The following is a 19,434-nucleotide window of genomic DNA, read 5'->3' as shown; positions in this document are numbered from 1 at the left end:
ATAATTGAAAAAATTGAGAAATTGATTGAAGAATAGACAACCATCCTTCTCGTTTCTTGTTCTTAACATTAGCACCCACTTAATAGAGAAAACCAATTAAAATGATGTTTCTGTTCATCTAGCAAGCGGCAAACACCTGATCCACTATGATCAAATAAGTGTTTTTGAGCACGGCACAGTGCGGTCACACATGCTTATAAGGTTACTTGGAGACATGTTGCTCTTCCAAAACTTACACTTCAACAAAAAACTGTGTTTCTCTTAAGTGTGAACATCAAACTGGGTAACCCACAATAGGTAACCCCGAAACGGTCCTGATTGTTATATACGGGTCATGAGCCATGCCATCAGGGAATACCCAGCATGACCTGCATAGAAGCAAGAGAAAGGGTACTTGTGTGGCCATTTCATGTTGGCACATGCTGTACAGTGTTCATTTGATAAGTCATCTATGCCCATGGATTTATTACTGTACATGGCATGTGTCATTGGCCATGTACCCCTTAAGAGAACTTAGGGCAGATGCATGGGAGAGGGGGGGTTAGGTGCAGTTGCTGTCACATTGGCCATTCACTATGAACCTGCACTCTCACAAATCAAGTACAGCTGACAACAATGGACTCAGATTTCATTTATGTGTTACCGATGAGAGTGGAATGTGCCTATACAGTGGCATTTTACACATTTGCCTCATTTACATTTGTTATACAGTGGTCTTCAAGGTATGCATTCTACATCTACAGGTCTTCATGTACATATTCATCTGCACCGTTAACCGTATGACAAGGTCTGATATTGATTGGTAGTATGTGTCACGGGTAACGGATTACGTAACAAGAGTACGGCTGGGTGGGTTTTTGCATGGATGAATGAGGCTACATTGGGTGAGGCCGGCACGTCTCAATCATGTATTGGAGGTAGTCAAGATTTGTAGCATTTTGGTATTTTGGACTTAACGCATTCTACTTGAAGGTGTCCCTTAAGGTGTAAAGTTAAACAATGAACTGCGCCACATAACAACAATGCATCAGAACACTTGTTGTGTATTTTAATTCTGTTCAACAGCTGGACATGTGTTTCGAGCAAAGCTCTTCCTCTGAGACCAAGAATACTTGTCCAATTGGATACTCAATGCTCTACCTAGAATCATTTTGCTGCCAGCAGGCTGTTATTTATAATTAAGCATTTGCAATTGCAACTCAGAATTGTTAATTACATCTCATTTAAATCAAGGTATTGAGTATCAAATTGACAAGTATTCTTGGCCTTAGAGGAAGAGCTTTTCTCGAAACACGTGTCAGGCTGTTGAACAGAATTAAAATACACTACAAGTGTTTTGATGCGTTGTTATGTGGCGCAGTTCATTGTTTAACTTTACTCTATTGCGTTTGTGAGGGTACTTGGTCAAGGCACCCTCAACTCAACATTTGAACCCTGCTGCTGTTGCAACCCTGATTTTTGGCGTTAGCGCTGGTGGTCTCAGTGGCCTTCTTGACCTTCTTTCTTGTCCCTTAAGGTGACATGAGAGGCATACTGACTAGCCGTGTACCTGTGGAATGAGAGTGCAGTCACTATTGATTTCAGTGTGGCAGATAGTTTTCTCTCTGGCTGACCATCATGACTTGTGAATTACTTTACAGTGTTTTTGAATGTCATTCATTCTCACTAATGAGTGGTGAATTGTGGTACATGTGGTTTCTGTTTTGTAATGATCCTAATACATGTGCTAATGTGAGCACTGTGTCTGTTAAATGCATGGAGACACGGCTGGGAAGGCCTTGCGCTTCGGCTTGCTATTACTGTGTGGCACATTCAGTTACATGAACATACTATCAAGTTCAAAGCACTTAGTACGCTGTGTTTGGTCATGTTCCATTCTATGTGTGAGGTTTGATGTTGTGCAGGTTGCGGATGATGAGGTTGCTTGGTGTTATCCCTCATCTATCTTAACCTTCTATCAGCCTATCCAGTCTCTGTGGATGGATGCTTTGTAATAGTTACGGGATATTGCAGAAGGAGTGATGATGGATTCATGCATGCAGTGTGTACATCCGCTCTTTATGCATGCTATGCTGTGTTTAAACACTCCTCATGGCCCTGTGGTTAGACTCACCGAGCAGCCAGGTTGCCTATGCTGTTTACGGCCCCCCCGCCCAATGCAACACTCCCCATGGGCCTGTGGTTAGACTCACCCAGCAGCCAGCTCCGATGTCCAGCGTGTCGTGCCATGTAGCGGGGCACCGTGGAATTGCGCAGTACCATGAGTCATGTGTGGAGCCAGGGAATCTTGCGCAGCAATTTGTGATTATTATGCGTGCATCGCACACCATCTGTACGTTGAGGGAATGGTACGGCTTCCTGTTGAGGTACACTACCTCCACAGCATGCTGGCCAACCAGCTCCACATGTGTGCAGTCGACCGCACCAATTACAATAGGCATGCCTGCAAGTGCATGGAATGCTATTATTGTGGCATTCACCTCCTCCGCAGTCCGTGGTAAGCTGATGTGGTTGCGTACGTGGGACAGGAGTGCATCTAGCACCTGGGTGAGCACACGGGAGATTCCATGCAGCTGACCCACCTTCTGCGGATAAGTGCCTGTGGCAAGGAAGTGTAGCACAGACACTACCTTCAGCAAGGGGGGGGATGGCTGTCCGGATATTTATTAGGCTTACCAGGTCATTATGTATCAGATCCACTATAGTGGTGACGGGGTCCCTGTTCAGCCGGTGCAGGGTGTGGATCAGAGTGGGGCTGAGATTGAATGGGGTGGCCCTTAGGCGAAGGATTGGTGGCTGCCTGCGGGGTCCAACTGGCTGTAAATTGGGTATCTGCTGGGCCATCATGGCCCTCCTCCTACTCATGCGCCTCCGCTGCATCCTCTGGCTCGTTGCCTCCTCAATGAGTAGCTGTAAAGGCATGTCCTCCAGCTCCAGTACTGCTAGTGCGAATGGTAACATTATGGGTTTGGAAGGGGTGTGGGAGTGGTCCTTTTGTGCTCTGCCACAGTCCATTGCCTCAACCTGTGCCGATTGTGAGCACCCGTGGCAGGTTTCTACACACCAGATACCGCTTAACGCCTGGTCCACGATGCCAGTGTTTCCAGCATCATTGTATCCGTTATTACCAGCATGTACATGCCGGTGGTTGCGGGTCCATACACCTCTTAATGTGGACTTACTTAAGCCATGCCGGGGTCACTGGCACAGCTGCCGCCTATCACCACTGATATCTGCAAGGGTGTGGCTGGGCACAGCAGGACCCTTGCTATGCCGGTAACACCGGCATTGCGACTTGGACTACACTGGTCCGGTAAAGGGTGCCGACACGGAAATAACTGCAACGCTATTTCTGGACCAGCATACTTGTAATGAGGGCCAAAGAGTTGCACGGCGGCCTACAGAAAGGCAGCACTTTGGAAGCTAAAAAACTCTTTGAGTAAGTTGGAAGCACATCTGACATTAACAATGTAATGTACCACTACTACTATGTTAACGGCAACACAGTGAATTGAATCAGTCTACAAATTAAAAAAGGCCAGTATGCAGAATAACATACAAGGGATCGGAAATTAGGTGGGCACAACGTGTTATGATGGGGGGAGGGCGGTTTGAAGCACTTCACACATTTTGCGGTGCTGATGTCCAGCGAGACACGCAATGCAGAGGACCAGCTGCGCTATGTGTCGGGTGCGAGCTTGCACTGTGTGTCGGCGGATCGCCAACGAGAGCTGGACGCCCCAACTTGGACATCTGAGGTGGAATGGGCTATTCAATCCCTTAAGGATAAAGCTCAAGGACCGAAGGTTTTATGTCTGTCTGCTATATGAGATTTCAAATCCAACTGATCCCTCACTTAACACGACTATATAATTAATTCTCAATAACGGGGACAATCACACCGTCAATGGAGGAATCAGAAACAATATTAATTCCGAAACCTGGCAAAGTCCCTGCATGCTGCAAATCATATAGACTTTACAGAATAGCGACGCAAACATGTACTCAAAGATTCTGGCCCACAGGGTAATGTCTACCCTTCCGGTATTGATTAATGGGGACCAGCCAGGGTTCATAACTGAAAGAAACATCCAGGAAAACCTTCAAAGGGTTCTGAATATTATCGAAGTCGAGAATAGAGAAATTATCGAAATGGGGATTATACCTCGAAATGCCCACAAAGCTTTTGACAAAGTGGATTACAATTACATCCGTTTGATGTTAGAAGTATTTGAGTTTGGCGTGATTAGAAGATTGATACTAGTTAACTACCAACGACCCTGCATGACAATAAGAATGAAAGTGCTCCTCACACCAAAAATAGTGATAGCATCAGAATCAACCTCAAAAGTATCTGGAACCAATAAGCTCTGCAACTGCAATTGAGTTAAAGAAATAAAACTACAGAGTTTAAACATAAAAGAATTATTGGGATTCAACATACATTTTTGCCATAAGGATTCCCTGGCCGATACGGTCAGGCCAACGTTAGTAACGCCCAAATGAGCTATCCTGGCATCTTCAAAAAAAGGACAATATATTACCAGGTGTTTTAATGTTTCAATATGCTGTTCGTTTACACAAAATCTACAAGACACTGATGGACTTTTGATCCAGTGTAAAGCTTGTACATACTAAACCTCATATATAAATCACAGAATTTGTCACAGGGAAAGCACAGAAGATATCTTAATCTAGGAATGCGATTTGTGAGAATGACTAGCGAATTCCATGTACAGCTGGTGAGTACCAATGTCATCCATGGATAAACAACAATCCTCCTCGTACAGTTTTTTTTTTGTTAGCGTATGCAGGACGTAGCCAAAGATCTTCATTGTTTATGTCAATGTTGGCCAAGATCTTTTCCATTCTTTTTTGAAAGATGAGCACAGATCTAGGATTGGAATTGGTAATAATATGGGCAAATTCCTGATATAAAGAATTAAGAGGAGGATTTAGCATTTTTGCATATGAGTTAAGTTGTCTCCATTGAAAGCGTGCTGCTAAACTGGAAAGACCCAGTTCAATCCGGATACAGGAATTGGGGGTAGCTTTAGCCAATCCCAATACCTGCTTCCAGATCATTCCTTGCACAGAATTCAGACAGGTTGTAATATCACAAAGACAAAGATCGAGGCCCTACAGTAAGATTGCTTCCACCTTAAGCAGATAAAACTGCAACACTGGTTCAAGAGAGAATTTTAAAAATGCCCTCCGAATGATCTTTAATTGGGAAATTAAGGGACGAGCCTTGATCTTAATGGAGGATTACCAATTGTCAATGTGTCCAGATGGTTGGAGACATCGTATCCCAAGTATTTAATTGGAGGTACACTTTCAATCGTGGGACCATTTGGGGTCCACGTATAGTGGGCAATCTTTGTTCTTCCCGTAAAGACCAGGATCTTAGACTTTGCTACATTCGCACAAAGGTTGTTTATCAAGGCATAGGAGCAAAAGCTTGAAGCTTATTTTGAAGGCCAAACGGCGTTCTGTCAAAAAGCAGAATATCGTCTGCGTAAGCAAGCCAATTAACCTTCACATGACCGATTTTTATAGGAAAAGTAATTATATGCTGCCAAATATCTCCTATATCAGTGAGATATAGATTAAAAAGGGTAGCAGCAAGGTTACAGTCCTGTTATACTCCTGTGTAGGTGGAAATCTCCGGAGTGAGGGCTCCTTGCTGATTTATTTTCACTCGATAACATGTGTTGGAATGTAATAAGGCGATAGTTTGCATCAAGGATTCTGGGAATCCTAATTTTGCCATTTTGGCCCATAGCACATTACGAATAATACAGTCAAAGGTAGAGCTGAGGTCCAAGGCGGCCATAAATACTGGCCCATCGGAAGACCTCTTTACTTTAGCCAACACATGTGCAAGCACCGTGGCATTCAGAGCCGTGCCCATGTGCTTCCTGAAGCCCGTTTGATATATGGATAACAAATTTGGTTCTCGTATAAGTTGTTCAATCTCCTTAAGTATAAGAATGCTAAATACTTTATAAGAGGAGTCCATCAGCGCAATGGGGTGATAATTTTTTCGGCTCAGATGGATTACCTTTTTTAAAGATTGGAATAATAAGTGAAGTTTGCCAGGACCTAGTAATATGGTTAGTATGAAAAATGTTTTCAAATTTTAGCTTGAGTATACCAGCCCAAAACAATGGATCAGATTTCAGTACACAGGCAGGTAACCCATCGGGCCCAGACGCCCTAGAGTATTTCAGATGATTAATTGCACAAACTATCTCATCAATAGTCCAAGTACTATGTAAAAAAGAGATCAGCTTAATCGCCTTAAAACTATAAAGACTGGATTTGTGAGGAAGCAGATAAACTGAGGAAATAAATTGACAACACTTCTCGGAAGAGATAGAAGAGGACATGCAATTAGCCGGTGATGCACCTATCTCATTAAACATGTGACGAATGCTTCTGGTGTCATGTTTGCATATGCGCATAATGTCATGAACCGTCGCCTGCGTCCCTTTTGGACCTCCTGGTCCCTGACCCATAGAGCTCTGAATGCAGTAACCCTCCCAACATGGCCGTCGTATACGAAACGTAGCTTACCAGCCTGTACGTTCCACGCTTCAAACACTATTAAACAGACACCCCGCCCGCGGCGCTGCGCGTCTCAATGCTGCTGTTCGCCGTAGCTGGACGTGTGTTGCCGGAGTTTGCTCGGGGCTATCCTCTTGAATTTCCCCTTTCCCGGTTCCTTGATTCCTCCTCCTTTCCTTACATCCTCTAAAATTACCCCACTTCCTGGATTTTCATCGCGCTCGAGTCACGGCTACCGTGCCTCCGTGTGCGGACATTGTTTCTTCCTGGTTCCATCCCGGACAGTCTAAACGAAGCACGCTGGAATCCGAAGACCCGCGCACAGCTCTTTACAAATCCCGGACTGTGCGGAAGAAGTCACGAAAGAAGGTTGCAAGCCAACAGGAAAGACAGGTGAGAAGGGGAGAGACTTGCGACACAATCATTGCTCGATTCCCTGCTAGGTGTACTTTATGACAAACTATCTTAGTCGCATTCTTATAGTGCATTAGAATGCTTTTTTTAATAAGAGAGAAATTCCTGTACAGGGAGAAATTTATTTTTCAGGAGATTTAATTCACGGTTCTTGAGTTGCTTTAAACGTGTAACTTGCTCCATATATACATGCGGATGACCTATTGAATTATTGGTTTTAGGCGAAGTAAATAGAGCAAGTTCCTCCCGAATAATAAAGTTATTGTAAGCTTCAATCCAAATAATGTCAGCTATAGAATAACCTTTTTTTGGATTAAAGCATATGGAAGTACGTAAAGCATTGATCATACAGGTTCCTATTCCAACAAATAGAGTGGAGAGGGCACCATGCTTCCAACAAAGTCAGTTCGGAGGTGGTCTCACAGAAATTGATAGTATTAGCTAAAAGGGGTGCAATAGAGATGATGCAATGGTCACTAAGGCCTACACCAAAGATTTCACATTTTAAATCCCTCCTCAAAATAACTGAAGAGACAAAGAAGAAATCAATTATAGAGAAAGCATTCATCCAATGCCAAGTGTAGTCTATAGCCCCATCTCTGAAATGCACCAGTCCCAAGAGGCGAGATAGTGGACCCACCTCTGACCTCTCGGATCTCGACGCTGTGCATTAGGAGATTTGTAATCGTTCAAACAGCGCATATTGAAATCTCCTCCTACGATCGTAATGGAATTAGGATTGTGTATAGAGGCAGTTTCAAATATGCCATCAAGAATATCCATAATTTCATCCAAATTATTGGATTGATAATTTGCATATATACAGACCACAAGCAAGGTTTCTTTGACAGAGTGAGTCAATTCAATTTGCAAGGCTAATACAGAGGAGGACTGATGAATGAAGGTAGCAGAAAAATTTAAAATGATGTTTATCAGGATAGCCAGGCCACCACTTGGACGGCCAATGCCCACGGAAGCCAAAGCATAATAGACCGTATATCCGTCCACAAAGAACGCCCAAGCCAACATTGTTTCGTGCAACAAGATAATCGATGGAGGATCAAAAATAGGCAATGAAGATAAGGCTGCCTCCAAGTTCCTATAACCGCATACATTCCAACTGTAAATGCAGAGACCATACAAGCTAGTGCTGTGTTTTCAGGGCTTGCGCCTCCAATATAGATTTCAGTAGATTGCCAATCCAAGACCAGTCCTTGATGTTAGCTGCAATAGCTGACAGCTGCGCAATCATCTCTGGAGGACTGGACTCGCTTGATGCATTATCAGGTGCCTTAGGAGCAATAATTATTGGAACGGGAATTCGATACTCTAAAAATGCATATGCCTCATCTTCATTTTCAAATACAAACATTTGAATACCCAAAATCTCAAGCTTAACTCGAAAGTCCCAGATGTGTCTTAGCACAATTAGAGAACTTGACTGAGCTTAGGTTATTTTCCCCGGCCAATTTTACCCACTCTCTATCATCAGTGTGCAAGCTTCTCAGCATCGGAATCCTATTAACTGTTTTAAACAGAAAGTAACGATTAAGGCGTCCCCGTCCATTTAAATCGGGATTACTAATCCAACCAAAGATGGGTAGAGTATATTCCCCCAGCATCAGGTTTTCATGAAGCTTGGCTGTTTGTTCGTCAGGTGCCACAGTAGGAAGACCAGATGGCATCAATTCAGAAGGAAGAGGAAAAAGATTGTCCTTTCACATCTCCCTCCATGTCACCTGCCTTGGGCACTATAGTCTTAGCCGATTTTTGATCCCAAGCCTTCATTGGCGAGGGAATATTCATCACTGAAACAGGCCCGGAGTCAGTCTTAACAGGGCCTGCTTTACCATGAATTAGTGGATAAAACAAAGACAGCAGTGACTGCTTGCAAACCCTCATGTCATCAGGAACACCCACCAATGCAGGAGAGCACACCAAAGAAACATGGGTGCCCTTGGAATTCGCGTGTAGCGGGGGAACCTTCTTCCCTGCTGGCATACTTTTTTTACATTCCTGTGATTTAGGTTGATTTTTGGATAAAGTCCCATTGGAAAGGAACTCATTAACAACTTTCACATGAGTATGTGAAAGTTGGAGTGCTTGTTTACTTTCAGTGTTTAATTCAGCCAGATCTAGAATAGGATCATCTCCAACAGATTTACTGACACATTCAATTGAAACTGCCAAACCAGAAATTTCAGAAACAGGATCAGGGAATTTTATTTGCTCCATCTGCTTAACAGCTGACTTCTTTTAAGCCATTTCATTCATTGCTCTATTATGCAGGCGCCGTTGCTTGCGCGAGAGGAAGCCACCAGCCACAGACCCTTCCGGGCAACTTTCCAGATTCACACTGGAGCTTTGGGATACAGGGCCACAGTCTGCAATCATTTGAGCTTCTTGTTGTTCGATGATGTTAGTAAGGGCAGTTGGGGTATGAGGCATCTCAATCAGGGAGACATTCTCCTCTTCCTAAAGTTTGAGGCCGATATGAGAGGCCAACCGTGCTACAACAGAGGAAAGATGAGAGAGCATATCCTCAAGTTTCCCCGAGCAGCAGCCCCCGTCACACGAGATAAATTGGGGAGCCACTGAATCTTGTTTGTGAACTATCAGCTCAGTCGAGCCAGGGGGCAGTTGTCATGATGCCTACCTCCAAGGAGCCAGGCCGGGCCCAGCAACCCCAGAGGCAGACATCATTTTCCCCAGGGAAGTCTCAGCGGGCCCAAGTCGGGGCCCTTTGGACTCAGTCCTGGCGCCTTAGGCGCCAGGCTCATAGCGGACCCCAGTCCTGGCGCCTTAGGCGCCAGGCTCATAGAAGAGGATACGTGTTTAAGTGCTTGGGTGCACACTTACCTGATGCAGACCTTGCTGCTTCATCCAGGCCCTCTTGAGGCCTGAATGGGACTACTTAACCTGTAGGACTACTTCACCACCCGGGTGTGGTCGGGGAAGGATACATACCAGGAACTTTTTCCAAGGCTATTTAAACCCCACCCGAACAGCCACACATGCTTCGCGTTGTTCTGCACCTAGCAGCTGGACGCTCACCGTGTCAGCTGCTGCATCCTGACTTCAGCCACGCCTGCCAGCACCCTGGAACACCTGCAAGGGGAGAAAGGAAGAGAATAGGAGAAGAAAAGCCCTTACCTGCTAAATCTGCATCCCGGAGTCATTTCTCCAACGGCCCTGAAAAGGAAGACATCATTTTAAAGGCATTTCGTTTCGATCGCTGCAGCGCTGCATTTTACTCACCTTTGCAAGGCGCTTCCATCTTCAGCAGCGATCTTCCGGATTCAGCTACGCCCCGGCGCCTAGAGGAAAAAAGACAAGAACAAAGGTGAGAGGGAGAAAAGGAATAAGGAAAGCTCAGTTTCCTTTTAAGTCTTACCTGTTGGATTATTCCCACTGCATTTCGGGTCCTGCCGCTTCCTGGCATCTCCGGACCCCGGCCCCTATGGGGAAAAAAGACAAAGACATTGAATCAGCGAATGCAAAGACATTACCTGAGCGCTCATCCAGAACTGTTTCACTTCGGGTCGGCGCCATATCTCCGGCACGCCGAACCCCGGCCCCTAAGGGGAAAAAGACATAAGCATTAGCGCTTGCTGCAATTAGACACCGAACATTATTATTAAGCTTGAACTTTTGAACAGAACTTTTACAGCGCCTTACCTAAACAGTCAAGCTTACCTGAACTCCTATCAATCCTCAATCCAGTGAAGTAACTGGGTTTCAACGCGCCCCTGCATCAGAAGCAGGATGGAGAGCTCATCCTTCCAAACCCTAAGGTGAGGCTTCACGGGGAATCGTGGAGGAGGTATCGTGGAGGGTTGGAAGGGAGTGGGAGGCTTGAGCATTGTTCCACAGTTGGTAATACTCCCTTTTCACGCACAGGAGGGTATCCAACGAGCCAGGGAAGCCAGAATAGAGGGGCCCTTCCTGTCCATCTTCAGAGTTCTGCGCCTTCGACGCCGCGCCTCCGTGGGAACCAGGTGAGCGTTACAGCAGTAACGATTGAGCATAAAACCGCTGTCCTATTACCAAGATGTTTCCTGATGAGTATGTTTGACCACATTTAGCCATACATATAGGAACCGATGTTTGTGAATGAACGTATGTAACCCCGCAGACATGTTGTCTTGGGCTATAGGCTATACACAGGATTTCACAAAAAAAAAAAATAATCAATGTTAACACGAGTTACTATTGGAGTCAAGAACAGTCCAGCATAAGACTATCACAAAGTGCAAAAAATAGTACAATTTCAAGCTCACCAAATAACCACTCTGGGTTTTGTTTCACCACCTCTCCACACCCTCCCACCCAAACAGCAAAACAGCGCTTGCTGGCACTTCCGGGGTGTGCATACCCATGCTGTTATATGCAGTGCAGTCAGATGCAGGGGGTGGAGGGGAAAGGCTGATGTAGAACGTCACTGGCAGAGAAAGAAAAAAAAATCAGAGGCAAGAAAGGGATGGTGCTGCAGCGCAAAACCACCACAAGTCCACCACCAGTTCAAAAGGTCCACACTAACAACACAAGTCCAACAATAAAGATAAGCCGGCAGTAGTTGATACTTGCGATGACAAAGTAACTGCAAGCAAGTTACGGCGCGATGAGGGGCATGGACCTTCTGTTTGCCGACTCAGCGTTGGCCAAAATTACAGGATTCAGGAGCGTTTGGCAAGAGCAGGACCTAGTCCATAGTCCCCTTTCCTCCACACTGTATGGGCGCCCCTTCCAAGGAATGGGAGACGGAAACCTTTTTCACCAGAAAAATCATCTTCCCCTTTAAATTTAGAGGAGCGCGGGGGCGCAGCCGAGGGAGCATGCGCTGCCCTGACTCCACCCTCCGGTGCCACACCTCTGTCCCCACTGACGCGTCGACAATAGTTTTAACATTGCCTAATGACACCAGTATTATTAGGGGGAGGTTGGTGGGAAGTATGAAGGAAAGGGGACTATGGACTAAGAGTATGTTAGTCACTACGGTGAGTAACTTATAATTACTCTTACGTCCCGTCCCCTTTCCTCCATACTGTATGGGCGATTACAACTGAATGTAGCCGCAGTGTGGAGAGGAGATCCTCCTTAAGTAAACAGGTTCCTGAGAACCGCCTGTCCGAAAGCCGCATCAGATCTATAGCCGGCATCCAAACAGTAATGCTTGCAGAAAGTCAAGGGAGAGGCCCAAATGGCCGCCCTGCGTTTGACTTGCCAAGGGACATGGCGCTGGAATGCGATGGCCGTTGCCTTGGCCCTGACTGCGTGGGCATGCATGTTGGCCGGGAGCGGTTTGTGCTGGCCCTTGTACGCCTCCTTGATGGCAGAGACCATCCAGCGGGATATGGAAGCCTTAGAGGCCTGATAGCCTGGCCTAGAGCCACCGAAAGTGACAAACAGGGCGTCCGACTTGCAGAAGCCCTTGGTCCTGTCCAAGTAGAATTTTAGGGTACACCTGACGTCCAGGCAGTGCAGCACCCTCTGTGCTTCGTCCTTGGGGTCGGGAAAGAACGTCAGAAGTACTATTTCCTCGTTCAAGTGAAACACAGATGTCCTTGTCAAAGGTGGTATACGGATCAGAGGCAACCAGCGCCTGAATCTCGCTGACTCTACGAGCCGAGGCAAGACCGCTTAGTAAGGCCGTCTTGATGGTGACTAGCCTGATGTCCACGGATGCCATGGGCTCGAATGGTTTGTGCGCCAGGGCACCCAAGACTATGTTAAGGTAACACAGAGGGTGCGGTCTCTTGACGGACGGGTAGAGCCTAGCGAGACCAGTCAGATGTTTCTTGATCATAGGGTTGGAGGAGGAGAAATGCCCTCCTCCGAGCTCCTCTACGCCCCAATGGCTGCAAGGTATGTGCGGAAGGTGTCCACCTGTACGCCCAAATGAGCGAGGTGCGCCGAGAAGGAGAGCATGACGTCCAAATTGCAAGCCAAGGGGTCAATTCCCTTGGAGTCTGCCCAGTGGCAGAACCTGGTCCATTTGCTCTTGTACTGGGCCCTGGTGGCTTTGCTCCTGGCACCCTGTATGATCTCCAGATTGGTCTGGTAGAGGCTAAGGTGTCGAAGCGTTACCTGTTCAGGTCACATGCTGTGAAGGCTAGTTTCCCTGGCGCGGGGTGGATGATTCTGCCCCCCTGCTGTGCCAGAAGATGTGCTGGGCCCGTCGGGAGGTGTATAGGGGGCACCTCCGATAGGCTGAGGAGCTCCGAAAACCATGGTCTGGCCGGCCACCATGGAGCCATCAGAATGATGAGGATTCGGCGCGAGTTCTTGATTTTGCAAATTACCCTGTAGATCAGGGGAGTGGGCGGAAAGGCGTAGGCCTTCATGCCGGTCCACTGGAGGTGAAATGCGTCGCCCAGAGAGCAAGGGCCCTGACCCTGCCAGGATGTGAACTGTGGGCACTTCTTGTTGTGCCAGGTGGCAAAGAGGTCTAGTTGGGGGTGACTCCCACCTGTTGAAGATCTCCTGAATAACAAGGTCGTTTAGCTGCCACTCGTAGTTGTCCGCTCCCAGCCGGCTGAGCCTGTCCGCCTCCAGGTTGGATTCCCACGGGAGGTGGTCTGCTGAGAGGAAAATTCAGTTTTCCAAGGCCCATTCCCACATCCTGATCGCCAGTCTGCACAGAGGAGGGGATGTGGTGCCTCCCTGATTGTTGACGTAGTACATGCTGGTCGAGTTGTCTGTTTGGATGAGGACAACCTTGCCCTTAAGAAGTGGTAGGAATGCTTTGAGCGCTAGCCAGATGGCGTTCAGCTCCAACCAATTGATGTGGTATTCCTGGTCCTGTCGAGTCCAGGTGCCGTGGACCAAGATCGTCCAGGGTGGCTCCCCAGCCCTCAAGCGAGGAGTCTGTGGCGATGGTGGCCTGCGCAGAGGGCGGCCGAAAGGGCTTGCCCGTCCGTAGGTTGCAGTCCATGGACCACCAAGGTAGGTCTGGGTGGAGAGATGGAGGAACGTTTATTGTCTCCGATTGCGAGCCCCGCTCCTGATTCCATGAGGCCGTGAAGTGCAGCTGAATCCTTCTCATCCGTCTCGTATGAGGCACAGCTAACAAAACCGCCGCTAGTAGACCCAGGAGATGTTGGTACCACCATGCCGAGGTCACTTCTCTGCTGAGAAAGTGGGCGGTGGCTCTCTTGATGGCTGAGATCTTGTCTTCTGACGGGAAGACCCTCTCGGAGCACGTGTCCCAAATGAGTCCCAGGAACGTCAAGAGTCTGTGTAGGGAGCAGCTGTGACTTCTCAAGGTTGAACGAGAAGCCCAGGTAGTGCATTGTATTCATAAGGGCCTGGGAAGAGAGTTGAACCGCTTCCGGTGATGTAGCCCTGACAAGCCAGTTGTCGAGGTATGGGTAGATATGCAGGCCCTCCTCTCTGAGGAGGGCCACTACAGCGTTCATGAGTCTGGTAAAGACCCTTGGGGCTGAGTTGAGACCAAACGGAAGGACATTGTGTTGGAAATGGTAGCCCATGATCCTGAACCGTAGGAAAGAATGTTGGGGCTGCCAGATCGGGACGTGTAGGTTAACGTCCTTCAGGTCCAGGGAGCACATCCAGTCTCCCTTGTCCAATGTCTCCGCTATAAAAGCTGGAGTAACCATCTTGAATTTTTGCAGGGATAAGGCGGGGTTGCGAGTGGAAAGGCCCAGCACAACTCTCTGGCCCGCCTGGTTCATCTGAATGACAAAAATCCTGGAGTAAGAGCCAAAACCTCGCTGGGAGGCTGGAACTTCCTCCACTGCCTGGCTCTCTACGAGCGACTGGATCTCTGCCAAAAGAGTTGCTGTCCCAACTTGTGGGAGTGGAGGGGAGAAGGGAAGAGAGGATGTGATAGGAAGGCGGTACCCTGTGGATACTACGGAGAGGATCCAGGGGTCAGCAAAATTCTGGCGCACGACTTATGCATGGAGGGCAAGCCTACCCCCCACCGGAGACACGTGGACCCAAAGGGGGGTGTCATGCCTTCTTTCCCGCTGAGGCTGAGGAGGGGGACTGGAAAAAGCCCTTACTCCCCCCACCCTTTTTGTTGTTTGCGCCGGTTCTGAGATGCCGAGCGGTCCGGCTGCCTGGATCTGCGTTCCTGGAACCCACGGAACCCTCCATAGGTACGACCCTTCTCCGAGCACTGCTGAGATTGGGTGTATGATTTGGGCATGGTCTTAGTAAGAATGGATAAAGACTTTTCCGTTTGTGAGCTGTTCTTTTTGATCAGCTCTTCGTCCGTAGAGGAGTCGAAGAGGTCCCCCCACCCTCGAACGGAAGATCTAGAATGCACTCCTGGACATCCGGGTTGTACTTCGTTGCGCCAAGCCAGGCTGTTCTCCTCATGTCCGTGGCAATGTAGATGGCACGGCCTGAGGTATCGATATGAGCCACTGTGGATTCCATGAGGTCATGCGCCACGAGCTTGGCTTCTGCTAGCCCCACCTTAAAGCATGATTGGAATTGAGTGGGGAGTTCCGGGAGGAAGTCCGCTATTTCCCACCATAACCGTTGGTTGGAGGCAGCCAGCATGGCATCTGCGTTGGCCTGATGCAGGTGCAAGGAGGCGTTGGAGTAGATCTTCTCCTCCTTGCCTACCAGCACCGCAGAGGAGGAGGCTGAGGATGACTGAGGCTTGAAGTATAGTGATGCCGCAGCGATCACAGAGGAGTGTGGCTGAGGATGGGTCTAGAGCAAGAGTGTATCCCCCTCATACTACCTGTACTTGGCATCCAGGCGTCGGTTGACCGGCTGGACCGAGTGGGGCTTGAGCCAAACCTTCTTGGCCAGGGAGACTACATCGGTTTGCAGTGGAATCCCCGTGTTGGCAGAGGGGCGTCTAGTGAGGACTTCAGCCAGAACCCCCTCTGCAGGTTGCTCGACCTCGGGTTGGGGGAGGCCCAGGTACTCCGCCAGGCCAGCAAGACGTTCATGGAAGGCCCTGGCTGAGGATGGCATATCCGGATCCTCCTCCTCGTCTTTATCCTGCGGATCTGGAGGATCCTGTGGAGGAGGAGGGGTAGATGGAGCTGGAAGCTGGGGTACAGGGACCGCAGCCGGAGGCTGAAGAGGCGGCAGAGGTTGCGGAGTTGGTTGTGGAGCCGGAGGAGGCAGCTGCACCCAGGCCTGGGGGCCCGATGGAGTCGGTGGTGCCTCTACAATGGCGGGGAGGACTTCCAAGACTGCGTCCTTGATGATAACCCCTATCTGAGGAGACCGCATGAGGCCAAGAAACTTCTCGAAGAGCACCTCCTCACTGGCCAGAGAGGTGGTAGGGGGTACCGACAGGGTAGCGGGGGGCAGCTGGAGCCGCTGCATACCCTGTCCATATGGATGCAAAGGAAAGCTGCCCTGTGCAAATGAAAGGTAGACTGTAGGCCACGTACCTGGTTGAGGCCAGTCCCACCTCGACACTTGTTCTTTGCCAAATTCATGGAATGGCGTCGGACGGGTGCCCCTATCTGGCGTGGCGGCCATTTCGTCGAGCTACCTGCCACGTGCCTGCAACGTGTTGCTCATCCCGCTGGGCCCGACCTCGTCCAAGACTCTTGCGTATGGATCACGAGGCTTACCCTGCCACCCTCGACACCAGGGGGGTGGGGGGGAGGGAAATCGGTAGAGCTGCGTTTAGGCACCCCCTCGGAAGTACTGCCGGTAATAAGGTGTAGCCCCTCGGGTATAGACCCGGTACAAGAACCTTCCGGTCCCTCGACACTGCGCTCGGGAGGATCCGAGGACCCCTCAACCCGAAAGCTGGTAGCTGTAGTAGCCTCGGGGCACGTGCCGGTAGAAGGACTTGGCCGGTCCCTCCCGTGCAGGAGAGTCCCTGTGAAGGAGTCTCCCTTGCGGGATGCGCTAGAAAATATTGGCCCTACCTTGGGCCCGGTTCGATGCTTCACAAAGTTCTTAAGATTCTCTGGAGGCGACTAGTGTAAGAGCTCCCTTCACCTGGCTACTCTGTTCTTCAGCGCCTTCGAGGCCAGTGAGTCACACACCGAACATGATTGCCAACCGTGGTCTGAGCCAAGGCAACGTAGGCAGAGGGCATTGGGGGTCTGAAGTTGGGAAGAGCCCGTTGCAGGATGGACACCTGCTGAACCCTGAAGAAGTCGACATGCGCCGGGGAGGAGCGTGATGCCTGGGGACTGATTACCTAAATGATAGATGAGACAAAAAAAAGACAAAGAGAGGAAGTATCCACGCGTGGAATTACATGGCCGAAGCCAAACCCAGGAGCGCTGGTGAATTCAGCCTGTTCCCGTTGACGCGGAAAAGGGGACTGAGGTGTGGTGCCTGTTAGGCATAATTATATGCAGTACCCTTTGGGAACACCACACACAATTAAGACTACAAGTGACAGTACAAATTCACCTTTGGTACAAGCCTGTACTACACAGAAAAAGTGGTAGCAGTAGCGGAGCAGCCAGACTTATCTCAAGTGTAAGTGAGCAGTATCAAATAGTTACACAAAGGACAGCAATTACTATGATTCAGGCAAACACTGACTCAAGGTTTTCAAGTAAAAGACTATACATTTATTTTACTCTTCAGTTGTAGAACAGTACACTATTATTAAAGCAGTTTAAAAATCACACTCTTAATACACCACACCCCTTCCCTTAAATTGCAGACAAGTTAAGCTCACAAAATGAAGTGGGAGCAAATGGCCCTCCAGCAATTTAAAAGGGAGGGAAAAACTAAGTTAATAGAAATTGAACCACACCAACAGGTAAGCACTCAGGGCAATTGAGCAAGAGCAACTACAGTGATAGAATCAGGTAGAAAAGGCTTAGGGCCAAAGTCAATGGGTCAAAAGTCTTTTGCTCAAGATCACACGGTTCAGGGTAGTTCACGGTAAAGTTCGTGCCACGTATTCCGAACGAGGTTGGTTGGCAGAAAAGTTAGTTTAAAGAGAAGAGAAGGACAAGCCCTTGGTTTGGAGAAAGATTTCAAACACTTTCACTACGGTTGAACGAAACGAACAACCGGATTTGCACAATACCTTAAAACTGAGAGGAAGCTGTAGCTGAAGCGGACGTTCCTGGTAGTTCCTGCAGGCTCACGGTTCCTGAAGCGACTGTGGGACTGACAAGAAGTAGGAAGACTGGAGGGTCCTGCGCTCCCCAGAGAAGAAACCAGCAGCAGAGCAAAGCAACAAATAAAAGGTGCGCTCCTTAAAACCCAAGCAGGGTCTGACCTTCCTGGTTATCCGGCCCACTGTAGCTCTGTACAGCGAATTCAACCAGAGGAGGGCTCCTGGCTTGCAGTTTGGGTGAACTGATTGGGCCCACCAGCTCAAGGGAAGAGGTTTCCTGGAGGATCTTCTCTGTCGTCGGATTCTGAAGATTCGGACTTGCAGCAGGGCTTCACTGGGCGCTTCAGTCGTTGTAGGGGTCCTCTTCTGTCAGCTCCTAGTTACTGTCTTTCCAGTCCCAGAGACCTGTTATTTATGCAGTTTTCCCCCATTCATACAGTCTGGCTGTCAATCACAACAGCAGGGTGGCTGTCCTGGCAAGGACAGTCACCCAGGCAATCAAACAGGAGTGCGACTTGGGTTACATGGGGAACCCATGGTAGGGGTCCTAAGACCCCTCCCTCACATCCTGCCTACCCAGACTTTTCAGGCGCCTTAAGGAGGGCTTCTGTGCAGAAGCCCGCGAAAAGACGGCGAACAAAGGAATCAACCCCGGTTTGGCGCACAGAGTAAAACACGAGAAAGACTTTAACAAAAAGAAACGGCGAATAAACCCAGCCAGAGCCAAAATAAAATGTATTTGGTCAAGCGGGTTTATGTTTGAGGCTAATATAATAGCCTAAAACAATACCATGGTTATATAAGATAACTGCGGTAGAACAGTTAGGGTAGTTACCACTGCCACCAGCCACGTCTTGATGTAAAGGGAGCGAATCAGTGCTCCAAGAGAAACAGACAAAAAGGGATAAGAATTAACCCTTTCCAATCCTCCATGTAAGATGGGGTGTACTGGGTCTGTGGTTTAAAGAGACTACATAAAGTTAATGGCAACTTTACATGTTTCTGGTGGACAGTAGTCAGTCCCAGAAAAATGGAGTCAGTGGGAAGTCTAAAAGACAACCCTGTGTCACTGCACTGAAGCTGCTGTGTAACACACACAAAAATGATGCTCATGGAGTAGATGAGGCTCCAGAGCCCAAGATCACACAAATGGTAAAAATACACATAGCAAAACACATGTAAGAGTGGCAAAAAGGCTCACACTCTTACCAGGTGAAAAAAAAAAATCCTACAAATACAGCAAAGCTGCTGAGGGACTCATTAGGTAAGGGAAATCAGCCATTTATGAGAATTCTCCCTAACAGCGCCGGAGGGCAGAGTCAGGGCAGCGCATGCTCCCTGGGCCGCGCCCCCACGCACCTCTAAATTTAAAGCGGAAGAAGGTTTTTCTGGTGAAAAAGGTTCTGTCGCCGTCC

The 19,434-nt window shown here is 48.4% G+C and overlaps 1 protein-coding gene across 2 annotated transcripts in view; it reads right to left on the bottom strand.

Moving 5' to 3' along the window:
* Positions 1–19,434, bottom strand: part of ECPAS (Ecm29 proteasome adaptor and scaffold) — a 3,148,361-nt gene that overhangs the window by 743,233 nt on the left and 2,385,694 nt on the right. The window lies entirely within an intron of this gene.

Source organism: Ambystoma mexicanum, chromosome 6q, assembly GCF_040938575.1.
Source record: "Ambystoma mexicanum isolate Mex_15411 chromosome 6q, UKY_AmexF1_1, whole genome shotgun sequence".
Classification (NCBI taxonomy): domain Eukaryota; kingdom Metazoa; phylum Chordata; class Amphibia; order Caudata; family Ambystomatidae; genus Ambystoma; species Ambystoma mexicanum.
Note: the sequence above shows the minus strand (reverse complement) of the source record. Positions and strands in the feature narration are given on the sequence as shown.